This window comes from Crocodylus porosus, unplaced genomic scaffold (genome assembly GCF_001723895.1).
Source record: "Crocodylus porosus isolate Cpor-Errol unplaced genomic scaffold, CroPor_comp1, whole genome shotgun sequence".
NCBI lineage: Eukaryota > Metazoa > Chordata > Crocodylia > Crocodylidae > Crocodylus > Crocodylus porosus.
The window spans coordinates 36,760,880-36,784,481 of record NW_017728949.1 but is presented as its reverse complement, the minus strand read 5'-3'; the positions used below and the strand labels follow the sequence as shown (position 1 = coordinate 36,784,481).

Sequence of the window (23,602 nt, the reverse complement as noted above, 5' to 3'; positions counted from 1 at the left end):
TCTGGTATGTCCTATCCTTTAAAAGGTAGTTATTTATGCTTCTCAACAGGGAGCGTCAAGGTTTGCCCCAGTCCATGTCTTTCCTGTTTAACAGTTAGTGTTATGAGGTCTACCTCACCATTGGGGACATCTCATGTTTCTACTGTAGTACTGTAGTAGAAGAAGCTGTCTGCAGCGGACCCTCCTGCGGCTGTGCCCTGTGGTAGCTCATCCACCTGTGATGTGGCAGCTCCGTCAGGTGGTGGGGAAGGGCCTTCCTCCCAGTCGCTCCCCAGTTCATCAGAGTCAGCTAGCTCTGTGTCAGTGGACCCGCCCTCCACCCTTTCTCAGGGGCGGATTTAACCCCTCCTGCTGGGAAGAGCAAGTCACAGAAAAAAAAGGATCTTCTAAAAAGGCCTCATTATCCCCTCAAGACTTGCCCACCACTTTGAGGGGAGCTGAAGTTAGTGAGCAGCCCCTCCCTGCCTGCCTCCTTGGCACCCCCCCCCACACCCTGTAGTACTCAGGAGTGACCTGGGGGTAGAGGAAGTGGTGGTGGAGTCCAAAGGCCCTCCTCCCACCCCTCAGCTCCTTGAGGATGATGAGGTTGATATGGAGGTTGTACCCTCTGGGAACCGCAAGCGGCTCAAGGGGCAAGAGTACCTGCCCCTGGCCCATGAGAGTGCCCCCCCCAAGAGATAAGGGACTAACGTTCCCTTTGGAGAACACTGCTCCCACAGGGCCTGATGCTGAGGATCCTGGTGAGGAGACAAGTGCTCCTCCCAGGGCTTGGCGGCTCTCAGTGTGTGATGTGTACAGCTCCTCCTCCTCGGGGTTGGATTTTGATTCTGCCTCTGAGGATAAGTTAACAGAAGTCCTGCCTCAGGGGGTAGTATCCTCCGATTCAGCTAAGGTGCCCCCCTCAATAGGGAGTGTCCCCACCCTGGAGGCAGAACCTGTTCCTGCTTCTGAGGAAACTCCCTGTGTCAGTTACTCAACTGAAAGCCTTATTGAGTTTCTAGACCAGACAAAGCGCCACCAGAGGGTTGCACAAAATGTACATAAATGGTTCCCAGAACCTGAGACATTTGTGGTGTCTGCTAAGGCTGCAGCAGCGACATTCTACTCCACTGTGGGGATGCAGTGATATAGTTTTCACCTAAGCAAGGTTGTGGGTGATGTTGGGTGTGTGTTGTGAGCAGCGCCGGCTGGCAAGCTGTAGGCCTGTTTTTTTCCCTGTCTTGCATGCTTGCTCCTCTCCGTTGCTCCTCTCTGTTCCCTTGGCTTTGTCTGTCCCCCTTTTCTACACCCTTCAAGCACACCTGCCACAGCCTTTGGTTTACTCAATGCCAATGGTTGCCGAGACCCTGTGAAGCAGATGGCACTCTTTGATTTCCCACACCAGAAGAAGCTGGATGTCACCTTTGTGCAAGAAACTAATACTGATGCAGCTAGTCAAGCCAACTGGCATGCCGCCTGGAAGGGCCATATGGTCCTGAGCCATGGCACCTCTCTCAGCACAGGAGTTGCAATCCTCTTATTGCCACAGCTAATGCCTGACTCAGCAGTAACCCAAGGGGTCATCCCTGGCCACTTGCTAACCACTCGTATCATGTTAGCACAACATCGCCTCCTCCTAATTAACATTTTCCCACTGCTGGGGAGAATGGACAGCCTTCTTTGAGACCCTGGCTGACTTTTTGAGGAGTGCAGCCAACAGTGACAACCTTCTCCTCTTGGGTGGGGACTTTAATTGCACATTCGATGAACGGTGTGACCGGAATGGGCCAGAACCCCATCTGTTCTCAGCCCAGTCGTTGTGGACAGCTTTGGAGGCAGGGGACCTTGTTGATATCTGCTGCTGTTTCCATGCTGATACAAGGCAGTACAGTTGGATAAAGGCAACCACTAGTGTGATTGCCATGGCATGCCTTGACTGCTTGTATATCATCCAAGCATTTCCTGCCAGTCCTGTATTATTCCATCTGGCAGCTGCATTATTCCATTCGGACTCTCAGATCACAGTCTTATTTGCTATGAGCTGAGTCTTCTTGGCAGAGCTTGTCCCCAGGCACCATACTGGTGTTTTAATACCAGCTTGCTGCAAGATGCTCACTTCTGTGAATGCTTTGCCTATTTCTGGTGGACATAGGAGACTGTGAGAATCACCTTTTCCTCCTGGAAGCAATGGTGGGATGTGGGGAAGACACAGATCAGAGCTTTCTGCTAGCAATACACACAGCTGGCAAGAAGCAATCTCTGCCACCATGTCCAGGGGTTGGAGGAGGGTGTACCAATGCTCAAGGCAGCCCTATGTGATGCTGGTGGAGACACAGGACTACTTGAGAGCCTTAAGCTTCAGAAGAAGCACCTGTGGGAGCTGGCAGATGGTGCAGACTGGGGTGCGAGGATTCATGCCTACTGCCAAGAGCTGGCAGAGACTAATGCCCTGACCAGTTGTTTTTCAACTTGGAAAAGTGACAGTCCCCACAGAAATACTTGACCATCTCAAGATACTCACGGATCCTGTTGAGATCCATTGTCACACTGCAGCCTTCTATCAGGACCTCTGCACCTGAACCTCTCTGCCCAGAGCCCACTAAGCACTTACACAATGGCCTTCCCAAGCTGTGCCCAATGGCAGCCAATTAACTTGAGTAAGAGCTGTCCCTGGAGGGGCTCACAATTGCAGTGGGAGCCTCACCACAGGCAAAGCCCCAGGGCTCGATGGGTTGTCTGCTGAGTTTTATAAGACCTTCTGGCCCCTCCTTGGCTCCTACCTCTTGTATGTGTTTCATGATAGCCTCGCTGAAAAGATCCTGCCTGTCATCTGTTGCCAGGTGGTTCTGACCCTGCTACCAAAGACAGGTGACCTCAGCTGCATTAAGAACTGGTTGTCACTATCCCTTCTGTGTGCCGACTACAAGATTCTGCCCAAAGCCTTAGCCAATTGACTGCATACTGTCAGTCATTGGTCCCAAAGAAAGCTATTGAATGCCGAGAAGGACCATTCAGGACAATATGTTCCTTCTTCATGACCTGGTGACAGCCACAGACCTCTTTGGCCTGAATGTTAGGTTCATCTCCTTCGACCAGGGGAAAGCCTTTGATAGGGTTAGTCACAACCACCTTTTCCAGACCCTTAGAAGACTTTAGCTTCAGACTGGTGTTCACCTCCACCTTTCAGGTACTGTACTGAAATGTCTCCAATCTCATCAAAGTGAACAGTGTGCCCTGTGCTCTATTCCCAGCTCACAAGGACATCCGTTAGAGCGGCCCCCTATCAAGAATGCTGTACTCTCTGGTCATTGAGCCTCTGCTTCACACATTGTGATGGTGCCTGACTCACCTCATTTTTCCATTGACCTCTGGTTTGGCAGCCCACCGGTTAGGCTGATGGCATATGCAGATGATGTGATCATTCTCCTCAGCACCCGGGGTAATGTCCAGTCACTGGTGGACTGTCAGCATACTTATGAGTGTGCTTCCTCAGCACATGTTAACTGGCCTAAGAACAACGCCCCACTCCTCTGTGCATGGACCAATCATCCTCCCCCAGACCTGCCCAGAGGTCTCACCTGGCAGCGCAAGGGGCTTAAAGTTCTGGGGGTGTTCCTCAGCTCATTGGTCTTCCCAGCCTGGAATTGGGAAGGCCTTACTGCGGTAGAGTAGAGGCATGCCTGCGGTGGTGGAGCTGGTGCTTGTCCAATCTCTCCTACTATGGGCAGGTTCTGATAGTCTTGCTGACTCTTTCATCTGGTCGTGTACAGTCTGGTTAGGCCACCTTCTTGATATGGCCAAGTCGGACTGGCTGTCAGCCAAGGCTCTAGCTGCCCAGTTGGGCATACATTTGGTCTGCTGTGCTGCCCATCTCTTGGGGAATGTGCAAGCCACCCACCCAGCTGAGGCAGTGGCTGCCACTGAGGATTACCTCTGAGCACAGCAGGACATCCATGCCAGAGATAACTCCAAAGAGCCCTTTCCACCACTGCCCATTGTCCCAGCTGTTGATGATGCCCAGGGCAGTGGGCCTGGCACTTTAATGACTCTTCCCATGTCTCCCAACAGTGATGCTGTGATTTGCTTTGACGTGCTCCCCCGGAAAGACTTTTACACATGGGTGGTTCATGTCTGCCATGCTTGCATCCTTGCTTCTTGACCTGACATGATGTAGAGGCAGCACCTAGTGGCACTGGCCCTTGCACCAGCTTACCCTGCATGGTGCACACTTTAAGCTACCTTTGCCAATGAGACTGGTGAACTCCCGTGGCGATTGCTGCATTGCATACCGGCCACCAGTACTCTCATCCACTACATGGATCTGGCTGCATAAACAGCCTGTCCCTTTTGCCCAGGGAAGGTAGAAGAGGATTTATTCCATGCCTTCCTCAGGTGCCCCTGGCTGCTGCCACTCTTTGTTGCCTTCAGCATCTTGCTACAGGTGCTAGACTTGGACCTCTTGGAGGCTACCTATTTGTTCTCGTTCCCATACCGGGTGGCAGAGGGTGGTATCATCTGCCTGGCCAGCTTTTTGCTTGGTCAAGCCAAGATAACCATCCTGAAGAGTCTCAGGAACCAGCCTACTGCAGCCAGTTCTGATGATGCCCTATGACCCTTCCAGTTCTTGGTCTGGGCATGCCCAACATTGTAATTTGAGCATGATGTCCTTCAGCAGACAGTACCCGCCTTCCAGGGGGTGCTCTGCAGTGTTAAGGGCATCTGGTTAGTCCTCCTGCTGTGATACTGTACTGTTTGCCCCTTCCTGGGTTACAGGCAGTTATACTATCTGTTTTTGTTTTTTAGATGGTGAGGGTAGGGCTTGCGAGCCATAGCCCTAGGCTCTGTCTGTTGAACTTGGGCCCATGTGTGGGCAGTGTTTTATTTTTTTGTTGGATTGTTACCCCCTTTTCCTCTTAGTAAACCTTTATAAAGAGTCAAAAAGTCTGTCTGTCTGTCTGTCTGTCTCTCTCTCTCCCTTTGGCTTTTGTCTGGAAGGAAAACTACCAAAGAATAAAATGTTGCTGGAGAAATGGAGATAATAGATAATAGTATTATAACTGAGGTGGAGTGATTTAAAAAATCTGGGAAAAAGGTGACCTCTGTTCACAAGACTCCCTGCTCATTAACAGATGGCTGTGGTTTAAGGATTCCACTGTGCTGGGGAAAAGGAATCAAATTAGATGTTGTGTGAAGCTGTCATTACTCTGTGTGTTTCCCTGCATAGTTCCAGCTTAAAGCATGTCATTCCTTTCATATCAGTCCTTCAGCTCACTGTATCTCATTTTTTCACATCAAAGTGCTGTCAGCACTTTTATTATATAAAAGAGGATGCAGAGCTAATATTACAATACATTCCCTTCAAACAGCATTGACTCGTAGTACATTTTATTTGCAGGGCTTCTTTTTCTCCCTTAAATTTACAAAGGGTGATATACTAAATGAATAACATATAAAAAACCTGTCGAAACCAGGCCAAAGTATCTCTTCTGGGAGAAATTTAAAAAATTGGATTCTTCTAAATTACTACCCTTAATATATATTGCTCAGAAGTATGGGCAATTTTGAGTGTGGAAAATATGATAGCTAGGGTTTCCATTGACTGTGATGTGTGAATGAAGTGTTTGTGTTTGATACCTGAAGAAATATAAAAAAATAAACTGAAAAATGTCTGCATTACAGGAAATACTGGAAAGACCCCATTCCCATTCAAGTCAATGGCATAGATTCAGTTGAACTCAGCGGGCATGTCCCCATGAGCAGGAATGTGTGTTTCCTAGGAACAAGTAGCAACAGCACACCTTGTGTCACTGCTACTTGTCCCTGGGGAACACCTGGGCCATGTGCTCTCTAGCACATGGCAGGTACCCCCGGTGGGATAGAAGAGGCTGGGGTCAGCAACTATGCTGGCCCCAGCAGCCTTACCTGGGGTCCTGGAGGCCTCCAGGAGTTGCAGTCACAGCATTCCTGCAGCAGGGAGCCTGGCTGACAACTGGAGCATGACTCCAGCTAGCCAGGTTCTGGTTTTGGGCTGTGCATGCTGCCACTATGTGCGCCAACCTGTTTTTATTTGGTATGGGTCTTTTAGACCCTGGGATATCCCTGGATCAAACCCCTCCTCCTCTCCCCCACCTGCAGGCAAGTCTGTGGCACCACATACCTCACGTCCATGCTTGTCTGGATGTGCCCAGTGGGAGAAGAGTTGGGCCCACTGTGTCTTGTTAACATTACTATTCTGTCATGAAGTAGAAGAATATAACAAAAACATGAAGTACAGGGCTAGCGGGGAAGAAGACTAGCAAATTGGTATTTTGGGATAGAAATATGTTACAAAATTGTCAGCCAATTCTGGATCAAGCAGAGCAAGATCCTCATCCTTTTCCAGCTGTAGAAGTCAGAGGCTAATATGGTAATGGGAGAAGTTTTCTTGAAATATGTGAAGGAAAGAAGGCATGCTTCCATGCCATGGCTCTCCAAGGGACCTTCCTATCCAGCAGGGAGACCCATAAACAAGAGTTAGCATTGTTTGCACAGTCTCAGAATTATTTGAAGAAATACATTTTGCAGTTATGAAATTAGTTCCTTGTGTGCATCCTATCCGGTCCTTAACTTGAGTCATTCACAAACCCAACCCACACAGTTGCCTGTGCCTTGGTTTCCACCTCCCAGCCAGCCCTCTCAATCTCGCCATTACAGGAGTATGTGCCTTGGTTTCCCATGCCAGGCCCCACCCCACATCTCCGACAGACAACAGGGAGTGTCAAGCCCTCCGGTTAGTATTGTAGCAGGCTTGCCTTTCGGAGCTTGGGTTGAGTCCCAGGCTTGAAAACTTGCTGTTTTGATTGGTGGAGCCCATCCACCAATCAGAAGGCAGCAAGAGAAGTTAAGTTACGCCCCTTTCCTGAGGGGAGGGGGAGAAAAGTCCCCCCACCCCTGGACCTGATTGAAGACTGCAACACTAAGGTCTGGAAGACTTCAGGGCCCAATTCAGTTTCTGGCATGCAAACAACTATTGCATTGAATCTTTGAGTATAAATTAGCCCCCTATGTAGGTGTAAAGTTTAACTGGTAGTTACTGCCATTACTGATACGAATGAGACTAGCTACAATACTGGTGTTTGCCCAGGAGATAAAAGGCCTGCTTTGCATAATACAGCCACATAGCTAAGGAATAAACAGAGACATTTTTAGGGAGTTACTAATTATTATGCAGCCTTACAGGAACAGAAACCAAACAAACACTGTCTAAATAAATATGTGGAGGCTCATAATTATTCCACTGGTAACCATGATGACAGTTGGCACCCCTGGCACTTGGATACTTGTCTATTCCTGTTGTGGACTTCCTGGCAGGGGCTGAACTATGGGGGAGCTCAGTGTGGGGCTGAGCCCCTGCATAAGAGATGAGAAGCCCCCTGTGGCCAGTCAGCCCCCAGCCTGCCCTGCACCTTTCTAAGCAGCCCAGGTGGCAGTGTCTCCTTCCAGCTGCCACCACCATGGACCACCCCCAAGAGTTGAAGTGTAATTTGAACCTGCTTCCTGGTAACACTGTCAAGTTACTTGAATAATCCTTATTATAATTTTAACATTTTAAAATGTTTCTATAATGGCTGCTGAGGGTCCATTTTCATTTTCTGAAAATGCGGGCATTGGAGCTGGTGTATACAGTGTTCTGGCTCATGGGCAGTTATTTACCAGACTAATGATTCATACCACCACTGCCTGAGTATCCTTGTCAGAATGGGAAAATACACAGAAGTCACACCCCTGTTCCTCCCACACACTCCCTCCTTCAAACTCTCAACCCCAAATAACAGGTAATTAAGATCATAGTTGCAATGAAATATTGCACCAGTGTGAAAATTACACTTCCCACTTACACCCACTTATGCCCACATATAGGTCATTACTCCGCCTTTTATACAGTGAATTGAGACAGAAGTCTCATATGTCTGCAGTTAATAGCCCATCTTACTTGACATTCTCTATTGTTCTCACAAAAGTATTCCATTAACTAAACTAGATGCTCTGGAGGATCTAGTGGTTCTTTAACCCTTTCTCCAGGGATGCTTCTTTTCAATAAGATTTATGAACAAATCCATGCTACTTGGCCATATCAGTATCATTTAGTTTAGCAGGCTATTACTTTATACAAGATAAAATACAGTTGAAATAGATTTTTATCTTTGTTCCCACAGTGATTTTTTTTCGCTCCAGTTGCTGATGTAAATGTGTGAAATATAACATTATTGATTAGAGTTTCTTTTGAAAAATAAAGAATGGCATACAATATAATGGGCAGGCTGTACTTGAGGTTATTCCTATTCTATTTTCATTTCAGTTGTTAAGTTCTTTTGATTTGTTATGCTTTCCTTGTTTTGCATGTTTGTTATCCAACATGTTGGTTAGTAGGGTAAAAAATAAACCTATAAAAAAAGAAAAAACAACAGTAAAAGAAAAACCTTTTATGAAGTTTAATCTATGGAATATCCAAGGTATAAAAACCTGATGTTTGGCAACAAAAAAATTACTGAAGAAGAGGTAAACATTTGGTGAGTTTGCTTATTTCTTAAAATTACATATGAAACACATTAACACAGCTATTTAATAACACTGAATCAAATTCATCCTTTGAAGCCACTAGAACTAGACCACACAAAAATTTAAGCAATTTTACGTCGACGAAATTTCCTGTACTATCTGAATTTTGTGGAATGGAGGGGAAACCACAGCACACTCAACTGTTAAGTTTAATGGTTCCCCTTATAAGATGTAAATCTCACTACAGAACACTTACGATTTATTATAAATTTGCTCATCTTACAGATATCAACAGTTTGCTAATAAACTTGTGAATTGCCACTTACATAATACACAGCCACTTGGCTGTTAGTCAGTAGGAAAAACTTAAGTCAGTGGTAACATTTAATCACTTACACATATTTTTGTAAGATATTAATCTTTTTTTTTTAAAGAGTCAAATCCTAAGTGATAAAAAAAATCCTGGCCTCTTATTCTAATGGGTCCAACTTTCTCAGATTCAGGAAATCTCTGGATAATAAATTCAACTTTAGGTAAAAAGATTATAAACTAAAAGCTACATTTTAGCCTGCATTCTAGATTGTGACTAAACCAGTGCCTTCTGAATGTTACTCCTCTTACCTCCTCTCCTGTTACCTCTTACTTCTCTTTGACTCCCTCCAGCCAGTCAGCTTCCTTTGACTTTGGTTGGTTCTGCTTTGCAAGGTAGCCCGTCTTCCATGGCAAGACTGCACTTCTGTTTCTCTGGTGCATTGTTTGTCTGAGTGCCCCCATTCCTATTCTGCTTGTCAGGTCATATGGTTTTTAAGACTCAGTACTAATACTTGACCTCTTTTCTCTTTCTTTGGGGAAAATTCTATTGTGTTAAACTCCATATCACTGCAGAGAACTTGAAGAAAATAAAGTAGTCCTAACTTGCTAAATAAATGATTATTGAAGATTAGCAACCATTTATTGTCCCTTGACTGGTAGATAGGTGATATATCTGGTGGACACAGTTGCTCAGCCATCTGTCTCATTGCCCACAGTGATCCAGGATGACCTAAAGACCCCAGCAGGGCTTAACCTCTGCCCAATAGGGCTGTGTGGAATTTCACCGGCTGTTTTGATTCAACACTGTTTCAACTCATTTCAAGCTTGAAACAGAGAAATCAAATAGAAATGAAGGGGTTCAAAACAGCCTCAGAACAAAGCGAGGCTAGTCAAAATGTTTCAGAAGTTTCAAAATGTTTTGAGTTTCGAAGCAGTGAGCAGCCAAGTGGTGGGAGACAAGGGAGAACCAGGGCTGCACTCCCAGCGGCTCCACAGCCCTATTTGGCTCAGACAGGAGTGTAGTCTCAGCTCTTCTGGTCTCCCACAGCTGGGCTGCAGGAACCCGGTCACAGTGCAGGGGAAGGGAACTGAGCCCAAGCTCAGTTTCCCTCCCCAGCACTGTGATCGGGCTGGGGAAGGGAACTCAGCCTGATCTCTCAGTTCTCCTGTCCAGCCCTATGATCAGGCTGGGGAAAGGAACTCAGCCCAGCCCGATCGTAGTGCTGGGGATGGGAATTCAGCCCAGCTGGGCTGAGTTCCTTTCCCCAGCCTGATCATAGCACTGGGGAGGAGAACTGAGTGATCGGGCTCAGTTACCTTCCCCAGCTCTGCGGTCCCAGGTGGCAGCACCCGGCTTCCCTCCCTCATTTGGCAGGCAGATCAGGAGCCCACAGCCCTGGTAGGACTGGCACAGCCCTCCTGGGGTTGTGGGCCCCCATCTGCATGCTGGATGAGAGAGGCTGTTTCGAGCTTCCCCATTATAGTGAATGGGTGAAACGTCAAAACAGCATCACTGTTTCGACAAAGCAAAATGGAACAGCAGTTTCAAATCAAAATGAAATTCAAAATGAAATGCTGTTCCATCAAAACCTCAAAACTCAAGTTGAAATGGAAGAGTGCCATTTCACATAGGCCTACTGCCCACAGCCTGTGACCAAAGTGACTGGCCAGGGTCAGCTTACCCTTCACTTCCCCCATATAAACCCTTACACAGGAACAGGCCTATTTGTTGAAGAGACCATGGGCCATAGGAACAGGAAGTGCCTGGGCAACAGGACTCAACCTGATCCCAGACTGCTTTGCTGTTCCCTCTGCCTCCACTCTCTGCTTGATTTCCTGGCTTCCTGACTCAGGTTGCTCTCAGATTGATCTCTTGGCTTCCTGACCTGGTGTGTCCCTGGATTCTGCTCACTCTTTTTGACCACAGTCATCCCTTAGTCCCCGAGTGGCCCCAGGCCTGACTGCTTATGACCCAGCGTGACAAATTAGCCCAGACAGCGGACGGTGGAGTCCCTGGTGAATTTAATGATACAGCCCCCGACAGGCTTCCATAGCTCAGACACACCTCCTTTCAGATTTCCAGGTGTGGTATGCTCTTCCCAGTGTGTCATTTTAACTCTTTCAGGGCACACAGTTAGGCAAACAAATAGACACACAGTCAAGCTTTGAATGGAATTCTAAATCTCTATTACTTCTCACTTAACAACACAAGAGATATAGAGATCTAGACAGATACTCCAAATCATCAAAACCTGAATGGTGGGATCCTGTTATCTGAGAAGACAGAGGGAGATCCCCTCAAAACCAACACTGTTTCTGGCTATTGAGTGACTGGGCCTGAGTAGGAGGCAGATCAAAGATGTAGCTACATTTTTTTCCTGTACAGTAACCCACTGAAAGCCTCATTCTATTGAACTGCAGTCCATTAGGGCGAAGGGCTTGACATGGACATTTATTTTCTCTTGCTATCCACAGATATTAGATGATGCTGAAAATACACTCATCAGTCAAACACCTAGAAACATCATCCATTATCTCTTTCAACCGAGGACATTAACAATAGGCAAAATAGAAATCAATATGTATGCTCTGGGTTCCCTGTATAGATGCTGTCACTTTTAGATGTGACTTGGCATCTTTGTTCCAAGAAGTTATTACTTAATGACTGGCAGATTAGTTACTTATTAGAAATTTTCATACTGGCCAGAAGCCAATAGACAAAAAAAATTATTAAGCTCTGACCATCACAAGATGCTGAGAGACCTTATGTTCCATAAACCAAAATGAGAAATGAGGGAGCAAAACCCTTCAGAGAATGAGGCCCTTAAATGATATTGTTCTATACCTGCCAGAAAAGGTAAATTCTGCTATGTTAGATCAGTTTCTACTCTCAGTTATACCAATATAAATCAAAGATAACTCTGCTCACATCAATCAAATTATTACATCTTTTGTCTGGAATGTCACAATAGAATTTAATATGTCATTGCAGCCAAATTCTGTCCTTCAATGCTCAGGTACTTACATAAATACAAAATGTGCTAAGAAGGTGTAAAATATTTTCCCACTATTTCCAGGTTAATTTTAAGCTTCTTGGGCAAGGACTGTTTGCTGCTCTGTGACTGAACCTAATTATGCTAGGCCCTGAATATTTTTGGTGCATCATTAGGCTTTATCATAATAAATTTCATTAACAACAACAACAACAATTCTTCCATGTAAGAAACTTCTGAAGTTGTCTTAGGGAAGTTAAACAACCAAAAATGTGAGATTGAACCATGAATGCATATATTAAGATGTGATCATTACTATGCCAAAGTTGGCATAATCTCCTTTGCATAATTAACAATGACATTTAACAAAAACAAAGCAAAATAAACAAAAAATAACAACAACAGTTTCATTTGATAAGTTTATTTTGCTTAATTTAGTCACAAGGAGAAACAACTGAAGAGAGTATTTTTGCAGAATTTATTTTTAAATCTGGATATGTTCACTATGTTAAACTGATGAATATTTAAAGGCATAGGGCCTTTTTAAGCTTTAATATTAACCTCCTTTTAATAAGTACAGCTTTAAATGTTGCTAGACCTTGATTTGAAATGGCAGCACTGTGTATGTAGTGCTGACTTAAATTCAAGGCCTGTTTAGCTATCCGCAGCAGGTTTAGTACCTTTCTACATTAGATACTGGCATTTGAATATTTCTTCCTCCCCCAAGAAGTAAATTATTTATATAGTAGCAAGGTTTTTCACCCTACCTTACGACAGGCTGGGGTTTCTCCAGTCTCAGTTGGAACTGTCTAAATAATTTATCGAGTGTTCCTTCAAAGTACAATAAATTCTGAAGCCTAAGAAATGTTAAATGAGATTCTTTGCCCTTCTGCTGTGAAGTGGGGCACTGAGGTTAAGCTACTATTTTCTTTGAACTTTTCTCAGTCCCTGTTTTTTTTTCTATTGTGATGGATCCCTCCCTTTCCTACTATCTTTTCATTTTTTGTGACATTTCCTATTTAACAGGCTTTTCCTTTGTGTCCCTGTATCTCCTGCTAACTTGTCTCATGCTGATGTCTTTCCACACTGTATTTTTAGTTAGCAATGAGACTTTTTTTCTCTTTTGATGGTCCTCCTGATACAGAAGGCATTGATTTCTGGATCCCAAGTACTATCAGACATCCACAGGATGTCTGTCTAGAAGAGCTAGATTTTGCAGTTCAGTCTCTGATTTAACTAAAAAAAACATAGACATGAAACAAACTCATGATGAGCAAACCTTAAAAATATAGGACCATTGGTATGGATGATCAATGAGAAGGTTTCAAGTAAACAAAAGTTTTGGGCCTGCAAACATATACTAAACTTAAGCAGAGATTTCCTTATGCAGGAGTCTGAAACCTTCTGTTTCTTGTTAGGTTTAAAATGCCTCAAAGATATCTTTTCTTAGTATTTGGGTATTATGCCTGATTGTGGATAGATCTAACAAGTGCAGGATCATGGGCAATAAATGTAAAATAATCTCACTGAATTGTTCCAAATTTTGCAGAAGATGTAACTGTGTGTAAGTTGTTGGCAAACATTCACATGGGTTCTTATACTCACATAAGCCAACTATTTCTATATTTCTATTTGGGAGTTTTCATAAGGGAGAAGGTAATGAATTAGTGACATGAAACAGACTGTTATTTAAGTGGAGGTGCTCATTGCTAAATGCTGCTCTATTGATGATACTGCAGGACAAGTGATTTTAAAGTTTAAAAACAGCTGATACACAGTATAGGATAATGGCCAACCAAATTTATTTTTAAATCTAAGCCAAAAGTAGGATATAAGTACATGTTGCTAAGGGCAGAATTTGGCCTGGGCCCTGCAATTAAAGAGAGTAGAATATGGAGCCAAATGTTATATGAACTTAACCCCAACCTTGTGTATAGTGTTTACTGTAATCATAAAGGAGAAAGATAAGATAGAGGTGAGGCCTTTCTCAATATTAGGCTTAATGCTTTTACCTCCCTGTGGTATAATCATTCCATGCCTTATGGATCACTTATGCTTATCCACCAGGTCAGTCTAGCTCTGGATCATGAAAATAGTGCCTCCAGGCATCCTATTATTAAAACAAAGTGTTGTATAACAATAGGAAGAAAGTAACTCATAAGAGGAAAAGGGCTTGAAAACAGTAAAGGGCACAGACAGAAGTTACATTTGTTGTGTGATTGGTCCACTGAAAGTGTTCTACAGCCATGCCCATCCAGAAGTCCAAAGCTGAATTGTTCTGAATTGTTCTTACATGAGGGCTCAGATGAAGGCACTCCAAAGTGGAGCACCTTCAGTAATTTCTGTCAGTGAGTACCAGGAGTAGGGCTGGGCTATATTATCCAACCCACCCTTATCCAAACCCCAGACTGAGCTCCCTCCCCTCCCTTCTCCCCTTCCCATTCGGAAGACAAAACGGGAGCTGACAGGTGGGGGGAGGAGGGGGCAGGGGAGGAGAGGATGGGGGAGAGCGGCTGCAGACATGCACCTGTTCCAAACTGGAGCTTGATCCTCAATCCCCTGGACCCCAACAGTAGACATCTGTTGGGTTGTAGGCAACACTGAAACTCATGGTGCTTCCTGAGAGGTGCCATCAGTTACAGCAGGAAGCTGCACATCTGTCAGTGTCCAAAGGCTATCATGGCTATCTCACCTAAAAAGTATTATATCCTGTTGAATAGCATGGCAAGGACTAACTTCTTCAAAACCCCAGAGGGGTTAGTGACTGTTTCCCTAAAAAAAACCTTTCTCTTTATTTCCTTGACAGTGTGTAATCCAGCCAATTTCTTGATTCCAGTTTTCCTACGCTTGGATCTACTCCCTGTGGTTACAAATGGGAACAGCTCTTTCTCCTCATTGTCAACCAGGTCTAGTGAGCTCAGCAGGGTTATATTATATAAACTACTGACATATGAATGTGCTTTTTAACTGTTTCTTGGCCTAATGTGCCAGTTGAAAGTATTAATGTATTAATATAATTAATTTTGAATGTATTCATTTCTTCTCATAAGTACTATTCACTTAGGTGCTAAACTGTTACTGGATATGTCACATTACACAATAGGCTGAAACAGGAATCCCTGGGCCAAAAGCTCCATGTGCTCCTACAAAAGCCTCAGCAGGAAGATTTAAGTTACTTTTGGAGTAATTTGAATATAGGCTTAAATGTAAAGGGAGATAAAATATCACTGGATTTTATGTGTCAAGGACTTCTAACCAGAGCTCTAGGGTACATGGAAGAGAGGGTGGTATTCAATAGCCCTTATAATACGATCTGTACTCTTAGGCTGCTGTGAACTCTTACCTTCCAAAACATTTAACTCAGGGTACCTAAAAAACTTTCACTTCTGTAACAGCATATTTGGCATGAAAGAGGAAACTTGGAAGGCCAGATCTTCAACTTCCATGTAAAGTACACTGGACGTAGGGGGAAGGTGGTTGTAAAATGCCTCTTATTCCTTTGATCCTAGCATGTCTAGGATTTGTTTGGCAGGGAGGTCAACATTGTTCTCATATGTAAGGTAATATAGTAGACATGTTTATAACCACTACGTATTTTAACAGGATAGTTAAAAAGACCGTTTAGTGTATTTTTTCTCCATTTTATCCTAGGGAACATAGTCTAAGGAAGTACATCGGTTTCATCCCAGTTAAATTCTATAGGAATTTTTATAAGGATCAAAGCAGAACTCAGGCAATGTCTTTTGCTAATTTTTGACAGAGATGCATGAGCTGCGATTACATCTTTTTGTAAAGATTGCAGCTCATCCTTCCCTCCACAGACAGTGGGAACTCACTTCCCTTCTAGGTTTTCTGAGGAAAAGGCAAGTAACTCCTACTTCCTGCCTGCCAAGTAACTGAAAAGGCAAGTAACTCCTACTTCCAAGATTTTAAGAGAGATTATGACCAGTAAAGTTACTTCAGAACATGCCAATTCACAGAAATAATGCTATTTCATCTACACTCATCAGGAATTAAAGAAACTGTTACAAAGTCAAAATGAAATCAATGAGAATGTTTTGATTGGCTTCACTGGGTAAGTGATTGAGCTCTAATAGAAGGAAATGCTGTCATTAGATAATTTACAACTGTTCTTTTTAATTTTTGGCCTAATACAAAGCCATTAAAGAAAATAGCAGTTTCTATTAACATTATGTAATTTGGATCAGGATAGTCTGACTGATTCCTGGTATAATAATTTACAACAAAACTGTGTGTCTTCTTCATTATCAACTTGAATTTTTAAGGGTTCTATAGAAAATCTGAGTCACTATACACATGATGGACTTCTGCTCTGATGCATGCTAATTAGGATGTGTTGAAGCAGACTTGACTAATTGAGTCTGCTGGGGAGTGCTAATTGGTGCACTCCAGCAGCCTCTGCATTATGTGTATTCAGTGCTCCCATGTTTCAAAATTGCAGTGGGGTGCCATAACTAAAGCTCGTTGAACGTTGATCTTTAGTTAAGATGCCCCCACCAGCATTTTGAAGCACAGGATTCTGAATACACATGTCACTATGGACACTTTAATTAGTGTGGCTCTCAGAGTGGCTGTTATTAAAGCACCCTCTTGCCCCTCCACCCTGGAGCACGTGAATAGATGCTCTCTCATTTAAAAAACTGACTCCATTTTAACAGAACTTTGACTACGAGGGATTTTCAAAACATGCTTAGTGCTTTAAATAATACCAGCAGGAATTATACCAGCAAGTTGATGATAAGAAAACCAAGACAATTACATAGCTACAGAGTTAATCACAAGGCTAGCAACACCTCTATCTCAATAACTAAATGGAACTAAGTGAACAAGTTCTTATATTTATGGAGATCGATACAATTAGGTAGAAGATATGATAAAAGTCTTGCAAAAAAGTTAGTTCTACAACTTTCAAAGGCACATGTGTTGTAGAAAGTTAAATTACACGGGTACCTTGGATTACTGAACTGTTACAGGGTTTGACTATCTTGCATGGTTGTAGAAACTGAACACTTAAAAAAAGGATGAACTGAAGGATGAAGCACAGTGTCTGAATTTTGGTGCTACAGAAGAATGAGGAAAATCAGCTGGATATTCAATAACACCAATGAAGATATGTTAGGATGGATGAACTTAGAAATGCTTGAAATACTAGGTAACAGAATAAAATCTGTCTGTGGACACAACTCCTGATCACCAGGGTTTCTATACACAAGCAGTGAGGCTGCTCTGACATGCTGTAATTACAGTGTATTGGAGCAGACTCAGTTAATCGAGTCTGCTGAAGCATGGTAATTATCGTGCTCCAGCAGACTCCAGCATCTTGTATATCAGTGTATCCTTGCTGAAAAATGGTGGCGGGGTGCTTTAAGTAGAGCTAACTCAATAAGCTTTAGTTAAAGGACCTGCACCACCATTTTTCAGTGCAGGGATACATGAGATGCTCTGGGTACTTTAATTACAGTGGTTCTTGGAGCCGCTCTAATTAATGACCCCTTCCTCCTCGCTCCTGCAGCAGGTATATACATGCCCAAAATTGTTCAATGCCAGTACCTGTAATTTTAAGACAGAAGACAAAACAGAAGGAAGAAAAAAGAGCAACTGCTCTGTCAGAGGCATTGCAAGATGGAGTGATACCTAAAAGCTGATATTTTACACCTGTGCTATGAAAAAAAAGGAAAATGATGACTGACAACTTGCAGTTTGAAGATCTCTTTTGAAGAAACACAAACCGCTGGTCAGTATGTATCCTGCATTGACCTTTGTGCCTGACAGTGGGCAAAAAAAGAGATTCTAGGAGACCTTGAAAGTCAGCCTGAAAAAATGCAATATTAACATTAATACCTGGGAGACTTCTGGAATTGTATGCTATATCTGCAGTTGAACATACAGATCTCAGATTGGCCTCTTCAGTCATCTTCGGACTCACCGATGACATCCCTATCTATTGGAAGACTGACATCTTTGTATTGAGGGACTGTCATTGCCACCAACCCTCAGAAGATATGATCCAGTTCAGATCCCTCCTATAAATCCTGGCTTTGTAGAAGATGTAGACTCTTGTGTTTCAGTCCACTACTTATTAAATGCTGTTGCTCTTATCCACATCAAAGTATCACTATTATCAAACACAGGATATGGGTCAGGGGAAGGCAAAATATGGCCCACAGGCTGGTCCGCCAGGCACTTTCATCTGGCCTGTGATACCCACCAACTAACTGTACTCCACCCAGCCCTTCCACCCATGAGGTGCAGTAAGGCACTCACACATCCCCCCCCAACATACCTTATTGAGCCGCATTCCCACCCTTGTGGGTGGAAGGGCCTGGTTTCACCAGCATGCAGCTTTTTGGGGGGTGCTGCTTGGCCTCCCAGGCATCCCACTCACTTGGGGCAGCAGGTATGGAAGCGATGGCATGGGGATGAAGCTGCAGCTGGGTGGGAGCATGGTCGTGCGCAGAACCCATGCCCAGGAGGCAGTGGCAGCATAAAACTTGAGTGGGCAGCATGTGGGTGTGAGGGAGGGTGGGGGGTGTGGGGATCCCTCCATATCCCACCCACACTCACATGCACATGCACACACACACACCACCCCCATGTCCCACCATACATGCATGTCCTCCCATGTCCTGCCATACACACACATACCCTAACCACATACCCCCACACAATATACAAGACTAACAATTTATTTTTGAGTTCTCTCTCACCTCTATGTATAGTACACAAACACAAATCATGAAAAAATATTTTTGGTAATCAAATTAAAATATGTTATAGTAGCTGTTTGACTTTTATTGTATGGTTTGTTTTTTCTGGTTTTAAGATGGCAACCCCCATCCCATAAAGAGTATTTCTGGGTGGCAAGGGGAGGGACTTCTGGTGGGAAAGGTCAGGGGTTAGGGGTGGAACTTCTGGCCCCAAGATAACAACCAGGGGTTGGGACTACTCTCAAGGGGTGGGACTACTGACCCAATGAGGCCCTTGAAAGCTCACCAAACCTCATTAAGTGGCCCTCCACCTGAAATAATTGCCTACCCATGATATAGGTGAATCAGGGTACTATTCATTGACAATAAATATCAAAGAGTCATTTTGTTTCTTGGTGAAGGCATAGCCCAAGTAACTGGCACTAGGCATCAGGAGTGTTTGTTGTAGCCATGCTGGTCTAAGGACATAGGCAGGCAGACTTCTTTGGGAAAATCTGATATCTTTTATTAGACCAACTAATATATCAGATTTACCCAAAGAACCTTGTCAACCTATGTCCTTAGCCCAACACGTCTACAACCAACATACCTGAAACATGGAAGATATTGAATTTTGCTGTTTGAAATGGAAACTTCACAACATGAAAAAGAAAGAAGCCGAACTCAACAGCAACATATATTTTCAAAGTCTATACAGGAGACACAACATCATTCCCAGAGGACTGAACATCTACAATCTTCTGACTACTACACACAACTCCAAATATACTTCCCAACTATGCAGGAGAACTTCAGAAACACTTAGGAATCATCTTCTTCACTTAACCTGCTCCAAAAGAGATGAACTCAAGAAGGAAATCAATATATGCTGCAATATCTTAAAAGAGAAAAATCCAGATATCTTCCCAAAATTATACAATGTATACAAAGACAGTACCAAAGGTCTTTTTCAACATCCATCTGACATAAAAAGAGGCAATGGAACCAGTTACTCCAGGAACAACTTTCCCAACTACAAAACAACCATCAGAGAAACAACACCAACACCTTACAACATTCCAACTTCATATGCGATGAAACTGAAAGAACCAATCAACCCTCAAGTATTATCAATCTCTCCATGCACACACTTACCAAAGCTGAAATATCTGTTCTCTCTAAAGGCCTAAATTTCCATCCAGAAACATTCCCTAATAAAATACTAGTTGGTCTAATAAAAGATATCAGAATTATGCAAGGAACTTTGTCTGCCTATAGCACTAGGGATTGTTTCTGTTTTATGTTGCTATTTAACACAGTGGAAGCCTGTGGTGTATTATTTAGGAGCGTTTCAGGATACAGAAACAGAATTTTACCAAATAGTAGCTTTAATGTCTGAAGTTTTAAAGAAAAATCTTATAACTCAGAATAAATTATTTTCCTGTAATTTTAATTGTTGCATGAATTTAAAAAAAAATCCCAAAGGCCTTAATTTTCAAATTTGGGTGTCTAAATCCTTATTTATGCACTCAATATTAATCTGAATCCTTATTTATGAATTTAATACTGGTCTGATTTGCAAAGTTATTAAGGTGTCCCCAATACTCATTGATTGAACCTATGAATTTCCAACAGTTCTGAGAAGTAGTTACTTTGATTTGGGTATCTATATATAGATGTAGGTGTTTCAGGTCAGTCAGCCGTGCATCCAAACTGCCCACATTTATTCAAACTTATAGTCTTTACAAAATCAAGTTAGTTTACACTGGGCACATCTACATGAGATGCTACATCTGTAACTGCACAGCAGGGTTGGAAATGACCTGTGCAATGCTGGGACTGCGCAGAAACGGCATACAAGTAATAACCACTGTGAAGTTGGGCACACATATAGACATACCCAGTTATTATTAAAACAACATAGATACCAACTTAAGACAATATTCCATGTTTCCTAGTGCTGAAACATAACTCCCAAAACAATCCCTTAAGACAAAAGGCAGTCTTTTGTTTGGCAACACACAGTTCGATTTCACTGCGTTCTGCCTGAGTAACATCAGCAGGAGTTGGGCCAAAATAATGGTAAAAAGGAAGGGAGACAATAGGCTTACTGACTAGCATATACTCAGTTTCTCAGAGGATAACAGATATTTTATATAACTTTTACTCATATTTTGCCATCTTCAGACTTATGCTGAACTAATAGTCTAAACTGGAAGATTTGAAATAAAAGGATTTCTGTTCCCTAAATCACATTTGATCCATAAGTCTTTAAGGTTTATTTCTTTTACTTTAATGCTTTTTGAATTCATAATGCATTTCTCTGCCTTAATTTTTTAAGCAAGCTAATTTTTACCAATGTACCAATGTATATGGAATTTTTCTTGTGGTTATGCAAAACCTTATTTTTTATTTATTGATATAAAAACTGCAGAATCTTGTTTCATTTATTAAATAAGGGCCTGCACAATTTCAGGATTACCTTTTCTATGCAGTTTCCCCTTCTCTTATTTGATATCCATGCCGGATCCAATATATCACATGCAAACCGTTCTAGACCTGTGAATCACTGCTTAGCAGTGCTTATTTTCCCCGAACCACTATACTGTCTATTTTTCTTTGAGAAATGACATGTAATAGCATTAGTTCTGAATTTCCAGTAGATGGTGCTATAAGTATAGAAACATACATTTCACATGAGTCCTTCTTTGCTGTATGCTTTTGCAAATTTTGAAGTGTATGGCTTATTTGGATATATATAAAAGTATAAATAATTCTTACAGTGAGCCCAAAACTATAGCACTGCTATAGATTTTGCCTGCTCTCACAAACTGTGCAGTGATGATCCCAGTCACTTGTTAAGTTAAGAGAGGGGACATCTTCTGGAAGAACTGTAAAACTAACTTTCTTACCCTCGGTAACAAAATACACACAACATTCTTTGTAAACTAAGAAATCTGTTATCTGTGGCACTTTAGCCAATTCCTAATGCAATACTTTTCTTTACTACTTGTTACTATACTCCATTTTGGTAGGACTAGTAATTTACATATCTACATAGAAGACAAACATGTATATGTATACAGATACATTTTATTGTTATTTATCTGTCCATATAATTACACATGTATACTTTATCCACCTACATTTTCTATAAAATACAGAAGCAATATATATAACTAAGTTACTTATTTTACAATATTTTATTTTAAAAGATTCTTAAGCTCACAGTATTTCTTTAGAAATATTATAAAATTACACCAGAGTACCTTCTATGCAAACTGTGTAGTTTTCAGGGTTTCGTTACTTTGGAACTTTCAGAACAAAATACTTCAAGGCAGTTTTTCTCACTGAGAACCATTTCTCTCCCAAATAATTACTTTCTATTTATAGCTACTTGTGTACTAGACTTTTTTTAAAGTTTCAAATGACTAAAATTAAATAATGAGGCTCTGTGTTTTTACTGTTTTCACCATAAAATGGTGAAATTGCTTTTGACTCAAAAGTAAATTATAAGAATCCCTCTAGCAGAATTTTAGTTGGAAAGATAATGAAGCATGAGTAACTGAAATAGGATCAAAAGAAAAATGCTCATATGATCTTAAATGTAGCCACTACTTATGTTTTAATGTCCATCAGTGAAGTTAAAAGTTAAAAAATTAAATTCCTTCTTTCTTTTAGATAGGAAAAAATGAGCAAAGAAAAAAAAATAACAGTATTAACTTGCTGATGTGAAGACACTTGTGTTTACAGCATTGGGGAACTTGTCAACAACACATTCTTTCATGTCTCTATATGGTAAAGTTTGAAATATGTATTAAATTAATGAGAAGACTGATGCTTGCAGCAGAACATTAGATACATGTAAACTTGATTAGCTGGTTTTATTTTCATTGGTTCGTAACATTAAACTAATTTGTACTTACATTTGTCTACATCTCAGAAAAGAATTTCATTAGGTAACAATGGTGTGACATGTTTGATGGAAGTAGACTTGGTCACCTGCTGTGAGAGAACACTGAATGATGTCCTTTTAATCATTTATGTACTGATTTTCAATCTTTTTAATATATAGTTAGCTACAGTTATAGGAGCCACTGAAACTCAGTTTAATATACAATCTATTTTTTATCCTCATTAATAAATCAAAAAGAATATATTTACTGTATTGATGTCTGACCCGAATGGCTGATTTTTTCCTTAAGCTTTTACTTACCATTTTTGTCTCCTCAGTTTTGAATACTGAAATTATTTTGCCATTTCTGTCACAATAGATGTGTGTTGTGCATTTATACAATGATATTCTTTTTTCTTTGTTTATGTGCTGTTGCTAAATGCCATAATGAATTTAGAGTAATGTCTTCTCTTGATAATGTACAGAACATTTTTATTTGTTAGAAGAATGATTAACACATTTAAGGAATAATGCACAAAACAGTCTTCTTATTAGGAAAGATCTTATTAGATGTAATTGTTGTTGCCTAGGAATTAGTGCTGTAAATAGCTTTTCTGTATCTTTGTAAATTTAGGCCATACTCCTGTTCCTGGATCTGTGAGTGTAGGCAGATGCTTGGATCCATACAGAGCCTCATTGATTTCAAAGGGATTTAATGCTGACCCAAAGGTCTGCTCAAGTGAATTGAATTGCAATGTTGCCAGTCCCAAATATTTAGAAATCAAATCATGACATTCTAAAAATAATGAACAGTGAGTCCTTTTCATTTGCCTTCTGATTTGGGGTTTTCCATCTTTCCTGTACAACCACGAGGGTCAAAAATGCTTGCATTTTAAGGAAGTAAAAAGGAAAAAGAAAAAGAAAATCATCCTGTCTAGTCAGTAATATAGGTAGGTCAGCCAAGCCCCTTGTGTACAACCAGCTACATTGACAGCATGCTTTTCCAGTTTAGCTTCTGTCATTCAGGGAGGTGATGGGGCCACACAGACCAAAGACATTTGTTTTCTAGGCATATTTTGAGTCTCTATTACAGGGCTCTGTCAAAAGAACTAGGTTGGCATTGTTATAACAGCACAGGTTCTAGTGTAGACCAACTCTCAGAGCCATTGTAACTGAAG

The 23,602-nt window shown here is 42.0% G+C and overlaps 1 long non-coding RNA gene across 1 annotated transcript; it reads right to left on the bottom strand.

Annotated features, from left to right (window-relative positions):
- On the bottom strand, positions 1-19,345 carry LOC109322596. The gene is made up of 3 exons (XR_002104425.1): positions 19,184-19,345; positions 7,759-7,763; positions 1-11 (listed from the first exon to the last, which is right to left on the bottom strand). It is a non-coding gene; the product is annotated as an uncharacterized LOC109322596 (long non-coding RNA).
- Positions 19,346-23,602: the final 4,257 nt, after the last annotated feature.